Source organism: Bidens hawaiensis, unplaced genomic scaffold, assembly GCF_021521415.1.
Source record: "Bidens hawaiensis isolate Kalapana, Puna unplaced genomic scaffold, B.hawaiensis_p1.1 tig00038709_1, whole genome shotgun sequence".
NCBI lineage: Eukaryota > Viridiplantae > Streptophyta > Magnoliopsida > Asterales > Asteraceae > Bidens > Bidens hawaiensis.
The window spans coordinates 49,793-72,223 of NW_027496816.1; the positions used below are offsets into that span (position 1 = coordinate 49,793).

The 22,431-nt window shown below is 36.4% G+C and overlaps 1 pseudogene; it reads right to left on the bottom strand.

The window, feature by feature from the left end:
* Positions 1 to 363: 363 nt before the first annotated feature.
* Positions 364 to 22,431, bottom strand: part of LOC143590653 (antimicrobial ginkbilobin-2-like protein) — a 34,160-nt pseudogene continuing 12,092 nt past the window's right edge.

Below are 22,431 nucleotides of genomic sequence, written 5' to 3' on the forward strand. Positions count from 1 at the left end.
CTATTATTTATTGAGTTGCTGTTCCTATAGGGATATAGAAATAATATTCATAATTTTTTTTTTCATTTTGTTCTTTTTCATTATCCTTGCCATCACTAGTGTTCAACATACCATTATCCTCTTCAGTCACATTTTTTCCCCTTTTGAACACTGCTTGTTGCATGTTCACTTACTTGATCATTTTTTATTTCTTTTTCATTGCAAGCTCCAGTGATCATCAGAACCTTACCTTTTTCAGTTGGTTCAATATTTGAAGGACTATCGTTACTGTTTTTGGTTTTTTCAATGATAAAATTAATATAGCATCAGCAGTAATATTTTTAACATTATAAAGTTATAGTTACTTACCATGATCAATTTCAACTATTTCATTCTCTTTGCAGTAGCAGTGTTAATCATTGCATTATCCACCTCAGTCACATTTTTTTGCACTAATTGAACATGGCTTGTTCTATGTTCACTCACTTTTTCATTGCAAGATGCAGTGATCATCAGAACCTTACCCTTTTCAGTTGGTTCAATATTTGAAGGACCATGATTCACTGTTTAGGTATTTTTAAAGAATAAATTATTATAGCATTAGTAGTCATATTTTTAAAATTAGAAAGCTATAGTTACTTACTTGAGTCTTCGTTTTTCCTCCTTGGTATCAGTTAATGGACCATTATTATACACGTATCTATCCATGCTCACAAGAGTTGTTGTGGTAATGTAGCTAATTGCTGGTATTCTGATTGGCTTCTCAAATGCTCCATGACGTTTTTGATACTCGTGTGTGTAAATCACTGCAAGCAATGTTGTCGGACCATTGAATTGTTCTTGTTTTCCATTTTCTTTTATACCTTTCCAGTCATTTTTTTATCTCTTCAAATTATGAATCATGTAGCTACGCCAATTCATATTTGAGATTTTTGAAAAGTCATCAATTGATGTGACAAACATTAAATTGACTGTTGTAGATTTTGTTATCAACCCAATGCATGTGTTGAATAACACAAGGAAATTCAGTTTAAACTCATCTCTTTTTCCATTATGTTTTTTCATTCTATCCAAGACGTTTTGAATACTTATCCTTGAATGTTCAAATTGATTTATAAACATGTCTGCACAAATGCTTGAGCCCAATCTTGGTCTGTTTTTTTCTACCACTGTTTCTTCACAAATTGGTATGCCAAAAACCTCATGAACTAATTGTGGTGTTATCTTAACAATATGGTTTTCCATATTTAATTCATTTAGATCAGGATCATAGTTCATAACCAACCAATATGTCAATCGACCAGGTATTGAGGTAATCTTCATTGTTAACATTGACCCGAATCATATTTCTTCAACCCATTTTTTTTATTTTTCATTCATCACCTTATTTGCTTCAAAAATATTACTTGGTGCACACCTCATCCAAAGCTTTGTATCTCTATATTCTTGAAAAGGTTTTCTACAACGTGTTGTCTGAGGGTTTGGCCTTTTGGTTTTTTTTCTTTGGTGTTTCAAATCTGAATCAGAATTGTGTAACTCGGCTTCTGATTTTCCTTTTTTTTTGTTTTTATCTTGTTGCTTGTGTTCCACATTTTTCTTTTTGAATTTCAATGATATGATTGGTTTTTCATAGTCGGAGTCGGAATTTCTTTCTTCGGCTTGTTTGTTTTAACTTTCTTATTTGCAGGTTCATGTTCCTTTTCCTCAGTTGGTTTTGCATTTCTTTTTTTTTTCAACATCTTCATTACAAAAAAAATATGATCAGTGTTGTCAGAAACATTTTTAATACGTTCTCATGATTTCAACATCTATTATTCCAAGCTTAAAACACCTATGCTTTTTTAAACATTCTAACACGTTCTGTTGATAATTCAAATTTACCCACCCACTTTTTACTAAACAAAATTGAACATTAACACGTTTTGTTTCAAATCAAAAAAATCTTAGTAATAGCTTATGCTAATTTGTTTGTTGTTACAAATCAAAACAACAAACAAATTCACACCTAATTCATTATACATTCTAGGTTAACAAATTAGAAATGTATTACTTGATTTTTGTACGTTTTGATGTCTGTCGTTGATCGTTTTCGACCTTCGTTCTTTATCTTTAACAAGAAGCTTAGTTGAATTAGGATTTCCGGCCGAGATCGCATTCAACTCCCTGGTGTTTTGAGGCACTCCCGTTTAATGTAAAAACGTATTGACGAACGGAATTGTGGGTGTTTGAAACCTAATTTGGGGGAAATTGGAGAACTAATTCGCGGAGTGGGAGGTTAAATTGAAATATTATCTGGACGGAATTGCCCTTTTGATAACCGATATATTGTCAATTTCATTTTAATTACAACTTTGCCACCACGTTCTATTGTACGCTCCAGATCCTCTCGTACCTAATGTATGACAGTATATTAGTGTACATTAATCACCCCCTATATATATACACACACGCACACACACGAAAAGAAGCCAAGTTGAGAGGTCAAGTGAGTCTATTTTCCAAACTTAATTCGTATAGAATCTAAACATGAGTGTTTTGATATGAGAAACAGAGAAAGAAAAGAAAGTGCATGTATGTATGTAGCATCATAAAATTGTTTTGAGCTTAATCTTTTCTTTCACCTGTAGTAATTACTTTGGGATTTACCACTTTTGTTTTTAGCCTGAAAATTATTTTCAGACATGATTTGATAGACCTGCATCTCTCCGATAATATGATTAATGTAAGACTTCTTGGAGAGATAGAATTACGGTTAAAGACTTTTAGGCGTTCGGTATAGCTTTTTTTTGTTAAAATTATGTCCTATGGTTGTAACTTAGCGTACTTAGTATTCTCTTTTTATTATTATTATTATTATTATTATTATTATTATTATATTTATTATTATTTATTTAGTTATGTTTTATTTATTTATTTATTTGTTTTTATTTTTATTCTTGTTATTATCTATTTTATTTTTTTGTTTATTTTTGTTTTTACTTATATATTTCTTATTATTTTTTTAGCAAAACTATTACACATTCTTATATTCCTACTTTATAGTCTACTGGTTTTACTGTTATGTTGTTTGCTTTGGAGTCGGGGGTATCGCTGAAAGCAGCCCTCTATACCTAGAGGTAGAGGAAATGTTTACCTACATCCCATCTTCCCCGGACCTTATTGATAACTTTGACTATTTGTAAGATTTACTGGTATGGTTGTTGTTGTTACACCAATGGGAAATCTTTCTTATGACCACGAGTTTATATTTTGTATTGTAGTAATATCAATATTACAACCACAACTTGAACAATGCAATCCATAATTAGCAAAGTAATAAAAAAAACCCAAGAATAGTTCCATTAGTTGGGTGACTCGCTTTTGATTTGTTTAATCCGCTTTACAACATGACTAAAACAAAAACCAAAGTACTAACATTTGTTGGAATGAAAACCCACAAGCTACTTTACTTGGAGGCTAATGTTGCGTTGGGCCCTAGTATGTGAGTCCCGATGGGATTCAATTAGATTAATCTTACATAAGTATGATGAGTTAGAGTTAAATGGTTAACTGTCGTACTTATAAACCTAGTAGTTTTTTGAGTTATTTTTCTCCTAGTAAGAGTTATAGTTTGATTAGGATTTCTAAGGTTATAAATACAACATAAGAATAAATATATATATTATATATTTATTCTTACATTTATTATATATTTATTAATATGGCCATCATTATCATTTATATTATATTAGATCAAAATATTAATTATACCTTATCATATATTAGTTTGGAAATTGTTGATAAAGGGTTTCCCCTTGGGTGTATATATAGAGAGATAAATATTAACATCATAACCTAATCACACACACATAACAATTTTGCGTGCCTCCTCTCTCATAAAACTGGGTTCCTCTTAAGAACCCTAACACCATCCTTAACTATACATCCTAAAGGGGAACTCGATCAAGCTGACAACTATGTCGTCTACATCCATACCCTGCTGTGATTACTACTCTCCATGCTGTAACAGGTTCATAGGTTTATTTTTATTCATTATTTAATACTTACATGAAGGACTGATCAACATGTGGTATCAGAGCGATGTTGATTAATCAATTCTTCATGTTTTCTCTAAAACTGGAATTGAATTAGAAGACATGGACTAAAACTTGATAAACCCTAATTTTTTCGATTTCTTTTTCATGTTCTATTACGAAAACAATATATGAAACTGTTTAAAATCGCTAAAATTCATATTTAATAAACCCTAATATTTTCGAAATCTGTTAAATCATGTTTAAAGATTTCGAATTCAGTTTTTGTATATGTTTAATAATTAAAATTTTCAACGATGTTCTTCGTGTTCATCATAATTTTTTGAAAATTATAACATATTTTGGTTCAAATCTGGATTAAAATCTGTTAAAGTTAATTTAGGGATATATTTTTTCAAATCTTGAATTAATTAAAAGTTTTGGTATTTTTTTAAAAGATTTGAATCCCATTAAAATAGGAAATAGATATATTTGTTAATCCTTAAAGAATTTGAACCAAATCTTATTATTATCCTTTTAGTTTTCGAAATATGTTTAGGGATCAACTAGTTTACGGAATTATTTGTATGGGTTTTATTATTTTTTTTGTGTTTTCAGTTTAATTAGGATAATATTAATTTTTGATTTTAGAGTTCTCGGATTTTAAATTATATCGCCTTATACGGGTTTTTTTTGGAATGGTTTTCCAATCTTCTTCCCGCAAACACGCTAATTTTCCGAAAACTCATTACTTACCCAAAAACCCATAATACTTGAAAACATATTAACCAAGAACCCATGTCATCCGAAAACTATAATTTACCCGAAAACGTTATTTCTCGAAATACTTAATTTTACCCAGAAAGTTGTTACTATTAACTCATTAAAATGTTTTGTAGATACTTAAATATTATAAAATTTTACAAAACATAAAGGCTTAACTTGAATGAACTTTTGATGTATCACTTCTGCCCAAAGGTGATGAGTTACATTTACCATATCATTCAAGTCTAACTGAAAGCTTTTGTTAGATTTTGCCTAACATAATATAAATGTCTCACTTCTGTCCAAAGGTGATGTGTTACATTTTTATTCAGCAAAACTAGCATGTGCATAATTAAAATAATTGTCTCACTTCTGCCCAAAGATGATGTGTTACAATTATTTTGCACACATACTTAAATAAAATTTAATTCTGCCCAAAGATGATTTATTTTTTTATTTAAGTAGAACTTTTAAATATAGTCTCTTAGTTTGATGTTAATAATAGACATATTACATCTTCAATAAAATATAATGATCCTTCATTAATCTAATGATCATAAATTTTATTTTAATATATATTATCTTAATATCTCATAACATTACTCACTATAATTTTCTTCTATAAATAGCTATCTCATCCAAATCATCCACTCTAATCTTAAAACACAATTGAATTTTGTCTCATAAAGAGTTTTAATAACATTTAGCTCTTCTCAATTTTAATTATCCATTAAGACATGATATGACTATCCTACTGTTTTTTCTAATAACAATTATTCAATTGAAAACTAGAGCCTAACAAATGGAATGAGTTAATCATAATGTCTATTACGATAATGATAATCAAGAACTTATATAAATTAATGCTATCACTTGATTTATTCTTGATTTAGTTTTTCCTAAGACTAATCAAAATAACTCCCAAGATTCATGCACTCCTTAAAAATTCTAACTATAAGGTTAATGGTAGCATTGAATACATCATAATGTATAATCATGACCCATAAATTAAGGGCTTACACATGATATTAAGTACAATATTCTAGTACATTGCATACTCAAATTTTCAATAGTACAATTTGGTGCCTTAGGAATCAACTATAACACTCAGAAGTACCAAAGGAATATGAGTGTGTTGATTAGCAACATATGTACAAGAAAAGAAACGTCTGGTACTGGAAATAAGATGTTATTCAACTCACTACCACTAAAACCAAAAAGATGATAATTCTAAGTTCATAGATAAAATAAAAGTATTACTTCCAGCTCTAAGTTCTCTAAGAGAAGTCTCATTGCAAAAAATATATCATTAGATTAGGCATAAGCAACAAGACTATCAATAATTAAAAAGAATAACTTGCTAAAATTGATAGTTGTATATTAATGATATTTAAGTCTGTTAATCCTAATATTCCCATTAACACATGATTGGTTGAGTCTAGTTCTATATGTTTACCCGAAATCAACAAATAACTAACATGAGTGTTAGTGACATCTTTAAATGTTAAGGTTATTGACACCATGATTAACTGTCTTCTAATTACGCTTTATGATACCTTAAATATTTTGGAGATTAATCCGAATTTAGTATCAATACTTAAGCTACATTGTGACAGTTATGAGGTTTGCATAGCCAACATAAAGTCACTCTTACCTTAAACTCTCATATTGTTTGTTATCAATATCCGGATTGAAACATTTATAAAATAGAACAGGATGATACTATGTACTTCATAACTTTTGTTATCATGCAAATAAAAATTTAACAAAAGACAAATGAGACCAATAAAATTCATCCATTAAAACCAAATTTCATGAGAAATCATGACATGGTTGATGAGGGTGATTTTTCATAATCTCATTCTTAGTGATTTTAAATCATGTGTTAGATGTCCTAAACATTACTTGGCTTAAGAAATATATATGGGTCCACCAGAAGTTATATTTTACGTACATTCGTGGAACTTATTCAAACAAAATATTCAGACATAATTCTTTTATCATTTAAAAAGCTATTTACTTGTATCTAATCTGACTTCTATAGTCCATGTTTTTAAAGAGATCCATTCATATATACATAATACGATTTCTTCTAAATATGTACCTAAGTTTATTTTGACATCTGGACGTTAATGAAATCAAATCAAGTCTAACATATATATGAGAAATTCCCACATCACGTACATCATTGAAACTCCTTATGTAGTTTTTCTAGAGATATTAAAGATTAGTGGGAGCCTTAAGTGTCTCAATCATAACTTACAAGATTTGCAAGAGGTGGGGGAGTGAAAAACTTGATATTATCTCAATTGCACCTCTTGTACAAGACACGGCTCCATCACAACATTATTTCATCAAAACTTATCTCTTTAGAAACTCTTTATGTTTGATTTGCTAATCACAACATTACAAAAGTTTCATTGTTGCTTAAACGTGGGAAAATTCAGATTTCTTACTAAAATAATCCTCACAAGAGAAACTACGACGAGTTACATCATTAACGTTTTCTCTACTAGAATCTATTGGTCTTTAAATATCGACCCCAAGCATGCTAATTTCCCAAAGGTTGCTAAGGTCAGTGGAAGCAGTAAAAGTCCTTATCATGACTTGTTAAAAGTACAAGATGCGGGGGGAAGAGAGTCATTAAATTTTACTCCAAATTTAACTCCAATTACACCTCTTGTACACCACACTGCACCAACTCTTACACACTTAGAATCCTGAAAATGATAGCAACCTAACCAAGAGCTAATCCTTAAAACTGAGACTTTTAAAATTACCCAATAATCAACTCAGGAGACCATCTAAGTTTTAAAGCCTACAAAAATTGATGATTATGTAACCTCCCTAACTAAAGTTGAAATGGATGTTGGAAAGTTTAATGATACTACCCCTTATAATTAAACATTTAGCATCAATCATAATTGACTCCATAAGTCAGGCTAACGTTTTAAGATTTGGTTGAATCACCTAAGAGTGTTCATAACTAAACTAAATTACAATACGAAACGTTAAGATAGTAAGAGGCACGATTGATTGTTAAAGGTTATATTCAAGGAGAAACAATTATCAAAAAATCTTCTTACCTATATTACAAAAGATTTCTTTAAGTATCATTATTGTTCTAGTAGCTTATAGTAGTTAAGAGCTACATTAGATGAACATTAAAACAACTTTCCCTAACAATCGACTTACATACTTATTTGTTCATAAAACAACCTAAAAGTTATAAACTGAAGGTCAAAGAACATTTAGTCTATAAGTCAATAAAATCCATATATGGGTTAATGCAAACATCAAAGTGTGATGAAATCTTTATACAATTATTTTCATTAAAAATTAAGTGGATTAATGTACCTACCTCAAGATGAGTGGGAGCAACTAAAAACAAACTTGTCCTTATATAGATGACATTCTTCTGACAAGTATATGTTACATAAGTCAAAGTATTATTCACACACTTTGATAAGATATTCCTTACACATGTAACAAACAGTATTGCTCTTCTTTAGAGGATAATAGGAACACATAGATTATTTCCTTATGCTTCATTAAGTAGAAGCCTTATATAAGTTCAAGTCTATACTCGTTTAGATATTACTCAAAATTGCAACACACTAGATATGTCTAGATTAATGTGAAGCATCTAAAAGAGTACTAAGATATCTTTAAAAGAAACGAAAGAATTAATTTAAAAGAAGGAGTGAGAATTCAAACCGGTAGATTACTCTAAACTTTGTCATATTCAAAGATAAAAAATGTAATTTTCGGGATATATTCATATGTCAGTAGACAAATCTATCTCATGGAGGAGTCATAATAAACTGATAACAACAACCTAAGTCATAACGACATAATATGCTGATTAATTACAACGTTGTTGTCAATAAATGTTGAACATTTATTAGTGAACTCATAAGTTTTTATTAAACTCCATATAAATTATATATTGAAGACTTATTGTGATAAAGTCAGCTACCATGTTTTCTCAAACAGTAACAGTTTAAGAGGTGCTGCATTAAATTTTGATATGAAATTAATTATTCGCTTATGAACGAATTGAGGAATCTAAATTTTCGTATCGAATACATTCATGATATGCTTAAGGATCCGATAACTAAAAGTCTCACCCAAAAATATTATGAAAGCTCTTATATTAATGACGGGTTATTGATGACTATGCGCAACTGCATATCATACTATGAATGATTAACTATTAAATTTCCTCATCAGTTTTGATTTGTATGTCTCTTAATATGTTCTGCATGCATAATGACATATAGACAAATTATTATACAAATCAAACGTTTAAAGGGCTTACTTGAAAATTTTGATCATAACTATTTAGGCTTTAAATAAGGACTACAGTATGATTAATGGGGGTCTTGAGCTGATGTTCAATTCAATGACTGTATTTCTCTGCTCCAGTTTAAGTTGAAAGCTAAAATGAGTGTTAACTCCTGATCAGGCTTATCTAATACTCATAATAAATGATTACTCGGCCAAGTGGGAGAATGTAAGATACAATCGATGTAATTTGTAATCTTTAATCAGTAACAGTAAACAAGTTTTAGAGTTATAATTGTTCTTTATTTCTCAAGTCATTATACCAGTTGTTTTTCAACATAAAACCTAAAACTAAAGTAGTTTATAAACTGGAGTAGTCCATTTGAGGAGAGTTTAAGATGATGTTCAAATACACATTTGATTTGAATACAAAAGTTTTGTATTTCTTAGGACTCGAACGTAGGATTTTTGAATGGGACTTCATCTATGTTACTGGGTCACAAACTCCCAAACACATTTGTACTTGATTAATATGTAGCCAAATGAGACAACTCAACAATTACAAATCACCAATAAATTCTATGAAACTAAATAATGAACAAATAATGTTACAATAAAACTGTAATCTTGAACTCGTTACATAATATATTGGTAAACATATAAGATCCACTACATCACAATCATTCATGAGAAATGGAAAACCGAGTTGCTAATAATAGTATTGCGAAAGTACTGACCCATATGCGGGTTGCAATTCCGACTCCTCCATGGCATCTTTGAGCTCCTGATAATGGCAGCCATAGAAGTACAATTGTTAGAACAGCAATTCAGAAGTACGAATTGTTAACCGAAGCTTTATAGGTGTAACTAATAGAATTTGTCCAGTTAAGCTTGTTGGTGCATGATGTCAGTAGTTCAGTGTCAAGTGTCTGTAATCGAGTTTGTTAGATTTGTGTTTTTGTATGTAAGTGAAGTTAGCTCACAAGTTCGCTGATACAGGCGAACTTGTGAACTAAGCGAAGTTAGGGACAACTTCGCCTGAACATGCCAGGCGAAGTTGTCGTGATATATATTGATTAGGTTACGGCTTAATCAATAAGAAGTTTAATTATTCGAGTTTACGAGTCAGAGAGTCCTGTAATCAGTGATCATCGTATCATGTGTTTAAGGTTGCAATATAACGAGTATTTGTTTATTGTAACGTGTGTTCGATCGTGTTAACTCGTATCGTCTTCTACGCTCGTAACGTCTTACGTAGGGATTCCGCACCTACGTAGAACGAGATATCTCGTGTAGATCCGGCTGGGAACCTACAATTGGTATCAGAGCTTGTGCTCGATTGTGTGGTTCGGGATTATCACGCGGGTGTAGAAATCATTCCGTTCGACTATTCGCGGGACGTGTTTATCGAGTTTTAGTGTTATACTCACCTCCTACCATCATAAACAACCCATTACACCGTCACAAACCTCGCAAAATCCAGAAATCAAACCTGCAAAACCATCGTGTTCATCAGGCGAAGTTGCCGTCACTGTTCGTAGGGTTTCGGCGAAGATATAAGGTTAAGCGAAGTTATCCACAACTTCGCCTACCTTCTCAAGTTCGCTTATCTCAAGCGAAGTTACCCACAACTTCGCCTACTTCACAAGTTCGCTTACCTTAAGCGAATTTAAAGAGGAAGCGAAGTTCAGAATCGGCGAAGTTCAGACTTAAGCGAAGTTATCCACAACTTCGCCTACAGTACTGTGAAAAATAAAATTTTTATTTTTCGGATTTCATTTTGTCTTGAGAAAGATGTCTTCAATTAACATTACTGAACTGGTAAAGATGGAAGTGGAAGTGGGGTCAGCTACAAAGGCACCGAAGATGCTTAAGAAAACCGATTATGTAGCGTGGAAAGATCGTTTTGAACAATATGTCAAGTACCAAGATGCTAAAATGTGGGTGTGCATACAAGATGGTTACATTCCACCAACTGCTGAGTATGAGGGTCATGATCAGATAAAGAAATACAAAGAGATGGAAGAAGAAGAGAAGAAAATGTATGAGGCTGAAAGCAAAGCTCAGGCTGCAATTACTATGGCTCTTCCACAAGAGATTCTTCAGACCTTCAGAAAGTATAAACTGCTAGAGAGCTTTGGGAAGCACTTGAAAACCGTTTTGAGGGTAATGTGGGAATTCGTGCTTCAAAGATTAAACTACTTAAAACCCAGTTCTCGGTCTTCAAGTATTTGAAGAATGAATCACTTGATTATATCATCACTAGATATTATCATCTGATAACCGAACTCAACAACTACTCCATTACTTACAAAGAAGATGAAATTGTTGAAAAGCTTCTTGATGCTCTCCCACCGAAATGGGAGATGTACACTGTGTTGATGAGAGAAGACAAAGACTTTGCCGACTATGACCTGGAAACAGCAGTTAACAAGCTACGAACTTTTGAACTAAACATGGTTTGAAAAGAGACACCTACTGATCAGGTTCAAGATCCAGGAATGTATGGTGCAAAGGTTAATACAAGTTCATGTTCGAAGTCTGATTCGTCTGCTTACTACTCAAAGGGAGAGTCGGGCGCTAACTCAACACATGAAGGTCATGTATCTCTCAACATGAATGGTGATGTGTGCTTTGTAGCTGGAGGATCAAATGCTTCTAACCCTCAAGCAACCAAGAGTAGTTTTACCCCAAGTGTTTCGAACAACAACTACTCAAGGATGCCCATGAGTGTTAGATCTGCTGAACAGCAGTTTGCTCTCTATGCATCCTTCATTGCTTCGTATGAAAATTACATTCAGGGTAAGATTGTTGATCCTGCAACTTTGGATGAAGATTATGATCAGATCGATGCTGATGATCTGAAAGAGATGGATCTGCAGTGGCAGATAGCTATGATTGTGAGAAGGGTTAAGAGGTTTATGAAGAAGACAGGTAGGAAGTTTGTTGGTGAAAGACTGGGCTTCGATAAGTCGAAGGTTAGGTGCTACAACTGTCAACAGAATGGCCATTTTGCGAAGGAGTGCACAAATGAACGTGTAAAACGCAGTCAAAACAGGTCTACACAACAGAATGGGGGTGGTAATGAGAATAGAGCCATGATTTCCAGACAGAATGAGGAGTATAACTGGAATCTGCATGTTGAAGAAGTCTTCGAACAGGCAAATGTCGAGAACATCGAAACTGCAGATACTGAGAAAGTGACTGGCGAAAGTGAAGCTTACATGGCAGAAGCTCAAAATGAAGCTTACATGGCAGATGTGAAAGACCATCTCACTGAGGTAAGTACCAAACTCCCTTGTACTAAGTGTGAAAATCTGTCTGAACAATTGACAACTATAACTGATCAGTATGTTAGTTTGGATGCTCAATTTAAAACCTTAAAAGAAGATCATCATTTCACTAAAGCTAGAGAAAACAGTTATAAAGTGAAAATAAAAGCTAGTGAGAAAGATATTAGGAGTCTTAAAGCAAATCTAGCTGAAAAAATTAAAGTAATTGATCTTAGCTATGAAGTATTAGAAGAGAAAACCAAACTAATAGCTGAAAGGGATAAACAGATAGCTGATCACCAGGTGAAAGTGGTGGAACTAAACAGGAAACTTGAGAAATTCAGAAATTCCACCGCTATACTTGATCACCTCGTTAGTGATCAAGGTTCCCCAGTTAAAAGGGGAGGAATTGGTTATCATGAAGTTCCACCACCTTACAATCATAATTACACTTATGATCCTAGTAATCAGAAATCTGTTGATGTTGATTATAGTCTGACAGGTCCGGTTAAGGTAACTATTAAAGATCCAGAAGTTAGTAAAGGCGAAACGAGTAAGCCTGTGTCTAATGTGAAGATTTCTGTTCCTAGTCCTGTTTCATCAAACTCGGACAAGTCATCCGAGTCGAGTGAGACAAAAGAAAAGGCAGTGTTACCAAAAAGTGGAGAGAAACATAAAACAACTGAAAAGAAATCTCCACTAAACCCGTATGTCCCACCATATGTGAGACAAACGGGCAGTAATGCAGCCTCATCATCTAAAACAACTATTGAAAAGAAAGTTGAACACAGGAGTTGTTTCAGATGTAATCAATTAGGACACCTAATTGTTGATTGCCCTCTGAAGCAGAGATTCAGAGGTGTGAGGCCTTCAAAAACTGAAAACAGAACTAACAGTAACTACAATAGTGGTAAAACTGAAAACTCATCAAAGTTCAGAAATTGGACTAATTCAGGTTTTCAAAGAAAAAGATCTCAGTTTTTCACTGCTAACAACCAAACCATAAGTAATAATTCATTTAATTCAAGAAGGTTTGGATGGCCTCAAAGTCAATCTCCAAGAAGGTATCCTTTTAGGACTTACAGAAATTATTCTGATACTAACTTTGGACAGCCAAGGTACGGGATGTATCGAATAGGTCTTGGGTCCCCAGATTTTAATCATCTGCTTTAATCGTGCAGGAACATTTGAACAGGGCTGCAAACAATCAATGGGTTGTGGATAGCGGCTGTTCCCGGCACATGACGGGTAACAAGAGTTTGTTACACGAATGGAAACCTGTTTAGGGAGGAAGAGTGAGTTTCGCTGGAGAGAGCGGTGGAAGGATCACTGGAATTGGGACGGTGACTAACGGAAAGATGACGTTAGAGAAAGTAAATTTTGTTGAAGAACTGAAGCACAATCTGCTGAGTGTTTCGCAGATCTGTGACAAAGATTACACCGTACATTTTACCAAGAATGAGGCGATCGTGCTATATCCTGGTTTCAAGATACCAGAGGATTGGATTGTTATGAAGGCTCCAAGAGAAAAGAACACGTATATTATGGACATGAGGTCGACTGAGATGGCCACAGAAGAATCGTGTCTTCTGTCGAAAGCAACTGAATCGGAGTCCGAATTATGGCATAGAAGAATGGGGCATATTCATCTTCGGAAAATGAACTACATTGTCAAGAATGGGCTTGTGCTGGGTGTTCCCTTGAAGAATTTTAACTTTGAAGACCAATGTTTATCATGCAAAAAGGGAAAGCAACACAAGAAATCCCATCGCACCAAGAAGGTTAACTCAATAGTCAGTACCCAAGAACTACTTCACATGGATCTCTTTGGTCCCGTGAATGCAAAAAGCCTAGGAGGAACATCTTACTGCTTGGTGATCACTGATGATTTCTCTCGATACTCTTGGGTATATTTCCTGAAGTCAAAGGATGAAACTGTTCAGATGGTAATAAATTTGATTACCAAAGTTGAGAACATTATGGGAAAAAGAGTTAAATACATCAGGAGTGACAATGGGACTGAGTTCAAGAACTATCAGATGGAGCTCTTCTGCTTACAGAAAGGAATAGAACATCAGTACAGCGCTCCGTATACTCCGCAACAAAATGGAGTGGCTGAGAGGAAGAACAGAACGTTAATTGAAGGATCCAGAACCATGCTGGCTGATTCGAAACTTCTTGTGGTGTTCTGGGCTGAAGCTGTTGCAACAGCCTGTTATATCCTTAATCGAGTAAGTAGATGAAAGAATTGCTTCGAAGATGATTTATGATGAGGAAGACAATTATGTGCAACGACCGAAGTATGATGAATGTCAGCCTTCCTCGTCAAATGCTGTCGATACCCCTGCTGCCGCTACTGAAGAGGAATTCTTCAATCCATTTCACTCTCAACAACAATCACCCACTGATGAGCTATCTTCGAATCTGGAAGACAATCTGCAAGTCAGTGCGTTTCCGACTACGAGAGTTCACAAAAATCACCCATTGGAGAATGTGATAGGTGATCTGTCCGACGGTGTACAAACAAGACAAAGCTTGAATGAGCACACCTGTGTTTATACAAGCATTAAAGATTCAGGCATAATCAACGAATGCTTGTACACCTGCTTCATCAGCCAGATTGAACCAAAGAACTATCAAATGGCTCTCAAGGACAACTCGTGGGTCAAAGCCATGCAAGAAGAATTAGCCCAGTTTAAGAAGATGGAGGTATGGAACTTGGTTGCAAAACCAAAGAATGTGCATGCGATTGGCACAAAATGGGTCTTCAAATGCAAGAGAGATGAGAAAGGGATTATTATCAGGAACAAGGCGAGGCTAGTTGTAAAAGGCTTTAATCAGCAAGAGGGGATCGATTATAATGAGGTGTTTGCTCCAGTCGCGAGATTGGAAGCCATTCGTTTGTTTTTGGCATTTGCTGCACATAAGGAGATGAAGGGATTTCATTTGGATGTGAAGAGTGCGTTCCTAAACGGTAAAGTCGATGAGGTTATGTACGTTGAGCAACCTCCGGGTTTTCCTGACCCAGACTTTCCTGATCACGTATACAAGCTAAGTAAAGCACTGTATGGGCTACATCAGGCCCCTCGTGCCTGGTATTCCACACTATCCGACTACTTGCTTGAAAATGGTTTTGAATGAGGAAAGATTGATAGCACTTTGTTCTTCAAGAGAAAAGCGAGCGACTTTCTACTGGTGCAAGTCTACGTGGACGACATCATCTTTGCTGCATCAAAAGTCGCCATGTGTCAGGAGTTTGAGGCCGTCATGAAGAAGAGATTTGAAATGAGTGCTATGGGTGAACTAACTTTCTTCTTAGGACTGCAGGTTGATCAGAAGAAAGATGGGATGTTCATTCATCAGACTAAGTATGTCCATGATGTTCTCAAACGCTTCAAGATGGAGGACAGCACTCCATACGATACTCCAGTCTGCGTCAACCACAAATTGGGTGCTGATTTAGACAATGATGCAGACGTGGACCCAACCCAATATCGGGCAATAATAGGTTCTTTAATGTACTTAACTGCTTCTAGGCCTGATATAATGTTTGCAGTTTGTCTTTGTGCTCGCTTTCAGGCAAACCCAAAGGAATCTCACTTGAAGGGTGCGAAGAGGATTCTACGGTATCTCAAAGGCAAGCCTAAGCTGGGGTTGTGGTAAACGAGAGGAGGAGACTTGGAGTTGGTCGCCTACACGGATTCTGATTATGGAGGGTGCAATCAGAGTCGGAAGTCAACAACAGGTGGTTGTCAGTTTCTCGGAGGCAGATTAGTGTCATGGCAATGCAAGAAGCAGACCTCAGTCGCCATTTCAACCTGTGAAGCAGAATACACGGCAGCATCCAACTGCTGCTCCCATGTTCTTTGGATTTAACAGCAGTTGCGCGATTATGGTCTGAATTTCACTCATACTCCTATTTGCATTGATAATACTGCTGCTATCTCAGTAACTAACAATCCCGTAAAACACAGTAAAACTAAACATATTGACATCCGTCATCATTTTATACGGGATTGTGCTGAGAAGAAACTGATTGTGCTCGAAAAGGTTGATACGCTAGATAATTTTGCTGACATGTTTACGAAAGCGTTTGACAAAACTAGATTTCAAAACCTTGTTGAGCTGAATGGGATGATCAATCCCGAGTAACCATGTTTTGTGACTTTGTTAAAAAAAAAAAAAAAAAACGTCACTATCGCTTAGAATTATGTTGGTTGCCTCAGTTTGAAGGACATATCTTCGGATATGTTTGGTCCTCATTTCTACTTGTAGAATATGTGGATAGCCATTAACCAGATGACTGAAAGTGACCGGGGCGGTTTATGATGTGTTTTTATTATTTCGCTGAAAATTAGTCGTTCAAACTTAGTTAGAAGGACACATACTAGTATGTGGTCGGTCCAGCTGATCCATTGGATCTTCAGGATAGCCGTTTACCTGAAGACTTTGACTTGATCGGGGCGATAGAAGTTAAAAAAAAAATTTTTCGGGAGATGAAATTATTTTTCAAGTCTACTACTTCGTAAGAAGTTCCTTTACTATGTTTACCAGAAAATTGATCCAACCTGGAAAATGATAGATATACTGATTCTGTGTGCTTAACTAGTGAAGTTATAAGGCCTAAAAGACATTAGAACAGTCATTGTATGTCATGGTAGCTTTTTTATGGTGCGTAAAAGTATAAGTGATACTAACTAAATCTACTCGATTTTACTTGGAAACTCCTTATGAGTTGTGCATGTCTCCATATATATCTTTCCGAATGATAGGCAGAAAAGCGATTACCCAGTCATACACGAGCCCGTGAGTGTTCTGATTCCCGTGAAGATAACGTGTCAAGATACTGCAGTGATCCAGATTCGGGACTTGCAGTAGTTTATCGGAAGTTGTGTAAATGTTAAAAAGAAATGTGAGTTATTGAGACATTCTAGAGTTCATAAATTAATACTTTTCAATCAAGATGCAAGATAGAGAACGGGAAGAAGAGTCCAAAGATCGAAGAGTACTTACTATTTAATCAGACACTACGGGTCGAGGTCAACTTGGGGTGACTTGGGGAAAGCCAAATACGCTTTGAGAATAGATAGGAGGTATCATAATCTCTGAGTTGTTGCCCACTTAAGTTTTGAGCTTAATTGAACCTAACCCGTATCAAAGAAACGATGAAAACCATTCTAAGTTATTTACCTGCTTACAACCTGTTTCTTTATGTCATAATACAGCTGAACACGGATCTGTGTGACAGTCACGTAGTTAGTATGATTCCTGTTCGGATCTTTTCTAAAACATGGTAGTCCCTATCGAGACTGAAATTTGATCCCGTGTACTTTATTTTTTAAAATTTTTCTACTTATGTAGTTGTATGATTTTATACCTGGTTACTTGGTCTTGATCGTATCATTTAACACTTTAAAGGTTGTTTTAAAACTTAATTGCAAATTGTTCAAATTATGGGATTTGTTTTGAAATTTTTTAATTTCAGCGAAGTTGTGCATAACTTCGCCTGCAATAGGCGAAGTTATCCATAACTTCGCCTGAATAAATCTGACCCTATATAAAGAAGAGTAAAGGTTAAACAGTTCATTATTTTCAAACCGGAGCGAACTTATCTTACTGTCAATCAGCGAACTTAATCTCTTAAACCTACAGCGAAGTTATCGATTATCATCTGTTCATTCTTTCTCGATTTCTGTAGGTTCCTAGCCGGATCTACACGAGATATCGCGTACTACGCAGGTGCGGAATCCCTACGTAAGACGTTACGAGTATAGAAAACAATACGGTTAACACACGATAATCAAACACGTTGTATACCAACCTTAAACACGTGATACGAAGATCACTTGATTACAGACTCTCTCTGACTCGAATACACGAAAACTCGTAAACTGTTAACTAATCTATATCGAATAAGCCGTAAATAAAACCTTATATAATCACGACAACTTCGCCTGGCATGTTCAGGCGAAGTTGTCACTAACTTCGCTTGTCTAACAAGTTCGCCCATATCAGCGAACTTGTTAGCAACTTCGCTTATACAAAACATAAAACATTACAAACACGATTACAGACACTAGACACTGAACTACTGACATCAGCACCAACAGACTCCCCCTTGGCAGTAGCTTCATCTCTTTAGCTTCAAACACGTGTCCTGTAATCTTCAACCTTGTATCTTCACGCATGCACTCCTTCTCGAACACAAACAGACACAACCCTTTGATATTTCCTCGCTTCGTCCTTCCAAGCAGGAATATAAAAGATTTTCTTCTCATTGAGCACCTGCAGATCAGCTTGCGATAAGTTTACCAAATGCATCGGATCGTAAACTCTTAGCACCTCTTGTTCATCCTCGTCTTCCATCACTGCCTCAGCTGTCTCACAATCTACAAACCACCACTTTAGGTCTTTAAGCACATCCTTGGGCATAAGCTTCATCGGTACTTCTTTCAAACACCGGATCGGTTTATACTTCATAACCATCCAAGGTTTTCCATCAGCTCTCAAACCTCTATCATTGTCTTCAACAAGCTTTCCCTTTTGTGGTTTTAACAGCTCAAATTTCTTCTCTTTTATACTTTCTTTCCAAACAATTTTCCCAATAACTCTAGCCATATTATCGTCACTTCGATTGATTAACCCCAATCTGGCTAAGTCTTTCACTTCACATTCCGGCAGTGTATTCAACGATCTTAACAGTCTTTTAAAATACTGAATACCGTCATACCTTTTAATCACGAAGAGCCTCAACTGCTCATCATAGATCCAGCAAATAATCCCTTTCTTCGCTTCAGCATAGCCTTTAATGTTGTAACTCTTCTTAAACATCGTAGGAACCGCCGGTTTCTTCGTTTTGACGAACCACTGAGCATAGCTTTCTTTCCATCTAGGCTGCTCTTCCCATTCAGACTCATCACTTGCCATCTCTTTACTCATATCGGCTTTCTCAACATCTGGAATGTCATGCTCCACATTCTCTTTTACTATCTCTCCCTCTTCAATCTCATAATCAATCACAATATCTTCTCCAATCTTCTCTATCACATCACTCGGTAGAATATCATCATCACCAACCAAACCATCATCCATCTCCTCTACGTCCACCACCACCACATCATCACCACCAGCTGCAGTTGTCGACTCCCCCTGAGTTGTGGAAGTCCCAAGAGCTTGATCAGTTCTTGGTAGCTCACCACCTGCATCTTTCGACGCATTGGGATCATCGTCTCTATCATTCCTTCTCTTCGTCCTCAACTCGTCGCCTTTACAGCTCGTCTCCCCCTGAGATGCCAAGAACTCCTTCAGAGCATCTATGATCTTTCCATGTTCTACCAGCAGGGACGACTGCATCTGATTCTCTGCAACTAGGCGTTGAATAGCCTGGGTCTGGATAAGATTCACCCTTGATTGTTCTGCCACGACCCGTTCAAGTGCTGCTATTCGTTCTGAGTCTGATAGGGTTGCATCGAAATCGAACCTCATATGCGATAACTCGTGAGTGTACTGAGGAGGGATTTCCGATGTCACAGGGACCTCAGAAGTAGAAATAGACGTAACCGCAGGTGGTATCGTCATTGATAACCCTGCAGTGCCCACAACAGTTGACTCTATAAATTGTGCCACGACCTCCGATGGAGTAACGGTCGGAGGCGGCAATGAAACTATTTCCGGAGCCGAAAGTTGGAAAGTAGTGGGTGGGAGTCCAAAAGTAGATGAAGTAGCCACTACGGGAACACCCGTAGCGCTTGGCCTTGTAACCTGTAGTGATGAGGGAACCATTGTCATACCGGATAGTGCTGGTGGAGTGAAACGTACCACCCTAGAGCTCTCACCGGCTCCTGATCCTGCACCTATCCGTTCCCTTCTTGACCTCCTTATCAACTGTTGTACCTCTTCCTCATAGTCTGACTCGTCATCATCATCTGTTCTCTTTCTTTTCCCATGTAGTCTTTCTCGAGTCACCATAATCCTTCTCGCCTCTGCCACTTCATCATCTGAATCAGAACCAGCCGCCATAGCAGCTGTCCTAGTAACATGCACAGTCGAGGCACGTTCAACTGGGACCTGAACGTTCTCCTCTGGATCCACCCGATCCATATCAAAGAAGCCTTGACCACCAAATTCTGCATCAAGGTCCACGTTCTCCTCCGGTGACACAACAGGAGCAGCAGGTATAGCTTGAGGTGCTCCTGCCTGTTGTGGTGCCGGGTCCCTAAACTCATCCCCACGAGCAGGCACATACCCCGGGTTGATTAAGTACCCAAAGAGTGGAGTATGGCGAGGACGAAGCTCAGTTTTTCTCCTCGCACTGGAGGATCGACACTGGGCGAAGATCCGTTTGTTCACACTCTCTACATATCGGATCGGACGGCGCTGAGGAAGTGTTGGAGCAACATGATTTAAGATCATTTGAAGGAATCTTGGATACATGATGAACCGCTCACGCGCCATCGCTCTTCGTTGACGATCAATCTCGTAAAAGACCATCTGACTAAAGCTGAATCGCTTGTTGTAAGTCAGAGCAGTCATCGCTGACTGCATGGTCGCGCCCATGCCATCAGTGCCCGCCTTTCTCCCTGACATGCATACTATCATAACATGCATGAGAAAGCGCCACTGGTCAAGCAGAAATCCCTTCCTTCTCTGCGAATCCCCCAAGGGACCAGAATAACCCATCCTCAAAAATGCTCCATCGCGGAAAGGAGCTACAAACTCTGTAGGGTCATCCATTGTCTCGTTTCCAAACCGCAGAGCCGCCCGGATATGTTCAGAAGAGAACTGAACAAGTTGATTGTTTACTGTTGCTCGCATCACCGGGGGTTCGACTCTACAGTCGTATTCCACGGTCTGCCAGAAATCCTCAATGTTGGGTAAGGATATCGGCAGAGTTGTTGTAATGGCGTGGAATATCCTCGAGCGTAAAAGGAATGTGATGATTTCGCGGAAATCATCAACTCTGCTCGCTTCCGGGTCTAAGGTGATATACATGTTGTGACCCGGGAAGAACTGTCTTTGTTGATCACCTCCGTCATCACCGCCTGCACCACCTGCTCCAGCAACAGCAGCCATATCTGCAACAAACAGGTTAAGTTAGATAAACTTCAAAGCGAATCACAAGTTCGCCTGTTACCATGAGCGAAGTTGTGATCTATTATGTACAGGCGAAGTTAAAGGTGGGGCGAAGTTGGGAAACAACTTCGCTTCAACTTGAACTTCGTCTGATAACTGTTATGTAAAATGGTCCAGGCGAAGTTACGGATAACTTCGCCTAATCACAACATCGCCTCATAAACTGTTTCAAAATCAATAATTCGGCGAAGTTAAACCTCAGGCGAAGTTACGGATAACTTCGCCTAAACTGTAACTTCGCCGAATCCGAATCGGCAACAGTTAGGATTTTGAACGACGTGTAGATGATGATTTCGGAGATCGAGGACTCCGAAATACATGATTTTATGAAGTTTTAGACGTTCATGCAAATTACTATCACGTAATATCAAGTTTGAAATTCGGGTGTTTAGGTTTCAAATAATCGAGGTCACGAAACGGGTCGTATCGACCTGTGATTAACATTAAAGACAATGACTATACGAATATAGAACCCTACACACCTTGAATCGACAATGAAATCGAGAAAGAAACACAGATTGATTGATGAAATAGAATCGATAAGTTCGCTGAAATATCGGAGGATAAGTTCGCTGGTTTTGAAAATTGTGAAACTGTTTGACCTTAAAACTTCTTTATATAGGGCCACAGATGTATCGGCGAAGTTGTGGATAACTTCGCCTATAAGGCGAAGTTATGCATAACTTCGCTGATATTAAAATTTTTCAAAACAAACCCCATAAATTGAACAATTTGCAATTAAGTTTTAAAACATCCTTTAAAGCGTTAAATGAAACGATCAAGACCAAGTAACCAGGTATAAAATCAAACAATTACAAAAGTAACAAAAATTTGAAAAAATTAAAGTACACGGGATCAAATTTCAGTCTCGACAGGGACTACCATGTTTTAGAAAAGATCCGAACAGGAATCATACTAATTTCGTGACTGTCACACAGATCCGTGTTCAGCTGTATTATGACATAAAGAAACAGGTTGTAAGC